We start from the raw sequence: 7603 nt of genomic DNA on the forward strand, positions 1-7603 counted from the left end.
TTTTTCTTTTTTCTTTCTTGCCTCTTCTACCCTCACTCACGTCTGCCTATTTTCTCCTAGTCCAGTAAAAAGGGGCTGTGACAGACCCAACAGAAGGAGCCATTAGCCACTGACATCTGGAACAGGCCTAAGGCTTTTAAATTTGCAAGCTATGAGAAGGAGATAGTCTGCTAAAAGGGGAATAGAGGAGAGGGAGGGAGGGATCAAAACAGGGAGTTTAGAGAAAAAGAGAGGGGTCGGAGAGAAAGACAGGGACAGGAGAGACGGAGGGGCCACGAGACACTTTCCTTCCCAGTCTGTGAGGTTCTTACAGACTCCTTGGTGCAAGAACACGTAAGTTATATAAGAACTTTGTCATACATAGGGATGCTCTTTTGAAGCCCACCAAATCCATTAGTGAAAAATATTGTACAGCTCCCTTGGAGTTTGGTATATGTTTTGCTTTGACAATGCAGAAGGGTCCAAAAGCTCCCCTTACATCTTTCTCACGAGTTACATTTGAGACGGCCCTATGTTGACACCAGTCCCTCACCCCTGCTGTCCTAAACCTTCCATTTATTGCTTTGCAGTTACCACGGGATTGGCATTATTCCAGGAGCAGGAGGAATCGCTTCCTATAGTTTGTTTGTTTAATTCATTCATCCATCTATCTATCTATCTATCTATCTATCTATCTATCTATCTATCTATCTATCTATCTATCTATTTATAGTTTAAAAACCAAAACCAAACAAAAGCAAACTTCAACACAAAGGAGCTAAGATCAGCCAAGATTGAAAAGTTAGAATTTTCACAATGGACAGTATCCTGCTGTAATGTTTTCCCTAGAGCATGATAACAAAGTTTGTGATAGAGGGCTTTGAAATACAAAAGTTTTTTGAACAAAAATATGTTTATGTTAATAATGAATTATTAATATAATGAATTATCTAGTTCATATATTTAAACTTTAAATATTTTTTGTGTCATAATTGAGTCGCTCACAAACTAGGTTTAGAGTAGTTTTTTGAGATATATTGTAGTGGAAAGGGGAGAAATTTAGTTTGTTGGTGCTAAAAAGCTGTCCCACTGGTGCTCTGCAGTGAAACTGAAATTCCACACAGGAAATAATTTTTCAGCCAAAATGTCTCTCCTTCTTGGCCCCCTTCATTGCTACAAGTCTCCAAGGAGTACTGATAACACAGAAAGAAAAGAACTGGTAATGTCACCACAGGCTGAGCGTCCAGTGAGAAAAGGCAGGAACTATGGTAGTGTTTCCACGGGTACACAGCACCCTGGAAGGAATCACAGCCTTTCATGAAATACCTGATATGGTGACAGCAAAAAGAACAGGCTTGGAGCAAGTGTCTAAGCAGACACTAAAATTTTCAGGGATTAGAACTTGCTCTGAAGGAAGAGGCCGACAACTCTGACCATTGTTGCGGGCTAAGAGCACTGTGGCACTCACAGCCAGGATCCAGGCCAGGCAGAACCGAGACTAGCCCTTCTGATGATGTTTTTGGAGAAAATCCTATATGGGAACTTACTATATTTCAAGGTAGAAAAAAAAAAAAAAACTTTGTAAATAGCATTGCAGAATAAACAGTACATCATTTTTGCTACGCATTAATAATGATTTCAGTTATTCTCTTGAAATCCTTTGTCAACATCAAAAAGCCTTTAGGTTTTGTTTTTTAAATATGGTAGAACAAGGTAAGGAACCTTACTCCCTACCTCTTTATAAAATGTGATCTTGAAGAGTCATTCTGTTTGGAGATATTAGATATAAAGCATTTTTGTTTTTTAGGTTGAGAAAAGTTTTTCTGCATTGAAACTGTAAGGCCAAGCTGAAGACAACAAAAAAATACCTAAATGTATCTTAAAATTATTATTACCTCTTGAGCCAATATGACCTTCAGAACATTTCTTTTAAATTTTATGTAGATGCTGGGTTGACCTGTTAGCTCAATTGGTTAGAGTGTGGTGCTGATAACACCAAGATCCAGGCTTTGATCCCTGTACAAACAGGCCGCCAAAAAAAAAAAAGAAAGAAAAATTTATTTAAATGTTTTTATTTGTAATATATAATGCAGGTGAATGATTCAAAATTGAAGTACAAGAAGGTATATAATGACAACTATATATTCCAGACTCTTTCTTTTGGCACTGTGATGAGTCAATCACCCAAAACCTTCCAGCTGCAACACAAGGAAATCAAATGAGGCCAGAAACAAAGACAGTTTAAGCCCAGGGCAGTGCCTGAAGGCACCAGATATACCTAAACCCATCTTCACCTTGGAGAAGGGGAAGGGAGCTGAGTACAAAGTCTCTGCTCTTCGTAGGGTGGGAAGTTGAATTAAAAACCACTGTCCTATAGCCAGAGGAAAGCAGAAAGGAACATTATCTCAGCATTGGCTTCAGTGGAGCTTAAAAAACGTCTGCTTGTCAGCTCTCACCTGGGCTGGAGTCCGAATTTCCACTGTTTATATGCTGCTAGCAGAAAATTTAAATTTAAAGTGCACAGAGTCTATAGAGCCCCCAGGTACCTAAGAAAAGCAAATGTCAATACTCCCTGGAGGAATAAATCCTCAAACAAGGCCTCAGAGTCACCTCACAGAGAGTGGAAGCAACTCTGAACTAATAAAAAGAAGTTATAAAAGTTATAAACACATAAGAAGAAGTTGTCATGAGCAATTGCCAACAGAAACAGACCTGAAAAGACATCAGATACTCGAATTACTGAATACAGAATATAAAATGGGTATGCTCACTATGTTTAAATAAGTAAAAGCAGAAATGGAAAATATGAGTAAGGATGAAGAGATTGTCAAATATTACCAGACCAGTTTGGGAAAACAAAATACTAAAAATATAAACTATAATGAAAAAAATCGATAGAAGGGTTAAAACAGCAGATTAGATAGAGATGAGAAAAAAAATTAGTAAGCGTTATTTATTTGAAAAAAACATTTAATACAACACAAAGAAACCAATACATTAAAAACAGGAAAGGTTAAGAGACAGGGAGAAAAATCCAACATATATATAATCAGAATTTGAGAGGGAGATTGTCAAAAAACGTGAAGAAGAAAATATTTAAAGAAATAATGGCTGGTAATGTTTTTAGAGTTAATGAGAGACACGAAACCTTCAATTCAGTAACCATAACAAATACTAAAAATATAAATAAGAGCAAGTCAATTCTAGGACATACTATAGTGCAACAGCAGAACTCAGAAACAATAAGAGACCATGAAAGACAGGCCCCTTACCAAAGTGGATGGTAAATAAACATATGAGAAGATGATCCATCCATATCATATGTCATCAGTGGATTGCAAATTGAAAACAAAAACAAAAGCAAAAAACCAAAAACCAAAAAACAGTGAGAGAGCACGACACACCTATTAGAATGGTGGACATCCAAAACACAAATGCTGGCAAGGATGTGGAGCAAAAGGAACTCTCATTTATTGCTGTCGGGAATGCAAAATGGTATGGCCAATTTAGAAGACAATTTGGTGGTTTCCTACAAAATTAAACATACTCTTACATAGGATCGGCAGTCACACTCCTTGGTATTATTCAAATGAGCACATGGATGTTTATAGCAGCTTTTCCATAATTGCCAAAACTTGGAAGCAATCAAAGTGTTGTTCAGTAGGTGAATAAATAAACTACGGCACATGCAGACAATGAGATATTACTCAGTACTAAAAAGAAATGAGCTATCAAACCGTGAAAACACATGGAAAAAAACTTAGATGCACATTGCTAAGTGAAAGAAGCCAATAGGAAAAGGCTACATACTGGGTGATTCCAACTATATGACATTGTGGAAAAAGCAGAACTATGAAGACAATTAAAAATTCAGGGGTTGCCGGGGGTCAGAGTAGAAAGTGGGTAAACAAATGGAACACAGAATTTTTAAGACAGTGAAAATTTCTGTATGGTACTGTAATAGTGGATACGTATCATTACACATTTGTCAAAATCTGTAGAATGTACAGCACAAAGAGTGAACCCTAATGTACCCTATGGACTTTAGCTCATAGTAATACATCGGTATTGGCTCATCCATTTTAACAATACTTGTATGCCACCCCAGTGCAAGATAATACTAGGAGAAACCTGGGGCGGTTTTAGTGAGGGATATATGAGAACACTCTTTCAGCTCCATTTTTATATAAACTTAAAGCTTCTCTAAAAAATAAAGTTTAATAAAAATAATAATCTCTTAAAGAAGCCAGTTATAAAATCATATGACCAACAAAGAAACAACAATTACACTCTTAACTGTGTTCAACAGTGACATTGGAGAGAGGGCCTCAGCTGTGCTCCCCCAACAGCCCAGCAATGATCACAGAACCACCACCAGGAACACCCTGGGCTCCTGAGCCAGGGTGGTGGGTAGTTGAGGGCTTCAGCCACAACCCCCTGACATCTGCATCCAGCCCAGCAATGACTGAGCTGCTGCTGGAAGCCCCCTGGTCTCCCCTGCTGGAGTGAGGGGCGTGCCACAGGCCTCGACCATGTCCCCCCTTCCTCTTCCTCCCACACTATTTCTCTCCCCCCAACTGCTCCACAAAAACATCTTAGAATGTAAAAAAAAAAAAAAAAAAAAAAAAATCGTATTAATAAATAAGTTAATTAAACAGAAAACATAGAGACTACTTCCATCAGCCCAGAAAGTGACCTCCTGCCCTTTCCCCACCAATCCCTGCCACTCCATCACCACACAGCATAATTCTGTCTGCTCTAGAGTTTCACGTAGATGAAAGCATTTATTTCATTCAAAAAAAAAAAAAAAAAGAAGAAAGAAAATCTGAGAATGAAGATCTGAGATCAAGAAAGAACAATGAGTACAAGAAATTGTAAACATGGAGAAATTGTAACAAATATTGTTGGATAAAACAATAATAAAAATGTCTAAAATGTAGGGCTAAACATATAGAGAAAGCTCAAATATTAGGCAAATTAGCTTGTTAACCAGCAGGCAGCTGATGGGATTAAATCATTCTAAGTTTCTCCTATCTTAAGAACGTGGAGTGATCTTAAGATAGGAGAACTGCCACCATGCATAAGTCCTGGAGTGTGCAACAGGGTGGCCCTGCCGTGCAGTGAGGAGTAAACTTTCCAGATTAAAAACTTCAGGAATAACCATGAAAAAGATAGATACAAGTACGTAGCTTCTGAACTAGCAGAAGGGAAAAACTCAATTATCTCAAAAAAAAAAAAAAAAAAAAGGAAAGAATGGAGAAAGAAGACATAAAGAAAAAGTAAGACAGAAAATGAAAATATGATAGTGTAAATGGATAAAAATATATAAATGCTAATACCTGTAATTAATGTAAATTAACTGAGCTCTTTGAATAAGGAGTCAAGTTGTCACACTCGATAATAAAACCAACTCTGTACAAGACACACTTAAAACATAAAGTTAATAAGAGGTTGAAAGCAAAAGAATGGAAAAGACACATTGTGCAAATACTAACCAGGAGAAATATGTGTTGCTACAATAATAACAACAAATGTACTTTATAGAAGATGCATTATAAGAGGATAAGGAAAGTCACTATAGGTTCAATTTACCAGGAGGATATAACAATTCTAAATGTATACATAGCTAATAGAAGAACTTGAAAATATATAAAACAAAAATCGATCTAACTACAAGGAAATATTGACAAGTCCATCTCCACAGTGAGAGATTTTAGCACACTTACTTAGTAACTGACAGTTAAAGCAAGGAAAGAAAGATCAGTAAAAATATAGAAACTTCGAAAAAAAACCCACAAGATTTATGTAGTAGATATTCACTGATCTCTTGATAATAACTGATATATACCTAATTTTATCTCTCAAGTGCACATAAATTATTTTCATATATTGAAACATATTTGGCCATAACACAAATATCAATACATTGAAAAATACCAGTATTACAGAAAACATATTTCTGACTAGAGTGCAATTAAGTTAGAAGTTGGTCACAAAACATTATTATGAAAATATTCTGTGCATTTGGATGTGTGTGTGTGTGTGTGTGTGTGTGTGTATATCTGTTTTTTTTTTGGCAGCTGGCCAGTACAGGGATCAAACCCTGGACCGTGGTATTATCAGCACCACACTCTAATCAATCGAGCTAACCAGCCAGCTCTTGGATATAATTTTAAAAGCATACTTCCAAGTAATTAATGCTTCTATTTGTAATTATATTGCAAATTAGAAAATACTTAGAACCAAAAGAAAAGAAATGGCACACATTAAAATTTGAAGGCTTTAGTTAAAGTGGTGCTTAGTGGAAAATTTATAATTTTAAACCCATATGTTAGAAAAGAAGAGCTGAAAGTCAATGCAATCAGAATTCAGGCTCAGGCCTGCCACAGGACTGCTATACATGCAGATGAGGCCTCTGCTGCAGAAGCTGAAATCTGGACTGCCTTGCCTGCCCTTGAGGCGTTTCTTTATTCAGAAGCAGCAAGAAACTACTCAGCAAACAGTGCTCTCTCCTTCCAGTCACTCGTGACTCCATGTGAGAACTATGTTTCTCTTGTCACCTCTCTCCCTCTCCATCTTAATCTTTGGTTTTTTTCAAAGGGAAGTTCTAAGAACTAAGCTTCGAAGACTTCATGAGGGCACATTTGCTGGTTCTATCCTTTGGCTTTCACATTTATATATAGAACAGAAATTGTTGCATTTAGTTACAAGACAAATGAATTTCATGATGGAACTATGATGCTGTCGCCAATGCAGTGGATTCTGTGGCCTGACTAAAATCACCAACAAATAATGTTGACTTGGGCAATATGAACATTACATTCTGTCAGACTTAATTAAAATTTTCCAAGATTCAGGTGCCATTACGAGGTCCTGCTCTTACATTAAGAGATCTCTCAGCATTGACTTGCATGAAGTCATCAAGCATTTGATTGTGGGTAATTTCCCAGCAGGCTGAAGTATCGATGAGACAATCTTCATAGTATAGCTCTTTTAGTACAGGGAGGCTCATAGAGCAGTCTTCCCCCAAAGTGAACACTGATTCCCACCCAGTTAAGACGAGTCTGAATGCTTCTAAAGAAAGCTTTGAGAAGAAAAGGTGATAAATTATCCTTTGAGAATTTGCAGCTTCTCTTACTAAATGAATAGTCATGCTGGCATGCATTTCTTAATATTCCAGAGAAATATTTCAAATAACAAAAAACTAGTAAATCTGTAGCAAAAATTGATTAGGAACAAAATCATAAATAAATGAAGATTAAACAGAGATTTTAAAAAAGAAAAGGATAAAATAAAGTAACTTTATGCCAATAAATTATAAAACTTAGACTAAACGGACTAAAAAATATGTAACTTATAAAACTTACTTAGGAGGAAATAAGAAACTTAAGTTGTCTTAAAATCATTAAAGACATTTAATCAGTAGTAAAAAATTTTCCCAGAAAGAGAACACAAGGACCAAAATTCTAATTTCTGTTTCATATAAAATCATCCAGAGATTAGAAAGAGAATGTTCCCGGGCCGGCCTGGTGGCGCACTGCTACAATGTGCCGCTTGGGAGCGCGGCGGCGCTCCCGCCGAGGGTTCGGTTCCCACATACAGACTGGTTCCCGCTCACTGGCTG

Source organism: Galeopterus variegatus, unplaced genomic scaffold, assembly GCF_000696425.1.
Source record: "Galeopterus variegatus unplaced genomic scaffold, G_variegatus-3.0.2 Scaffold4069, whole genome shotgun sequence".
Taxonomy (NCBI): Eukaryota; Metazoa; Chordata; class Mammalia; order Dermoptera; family Cynocephalidae; genus Galeopterus; species Galeopterus variegatus.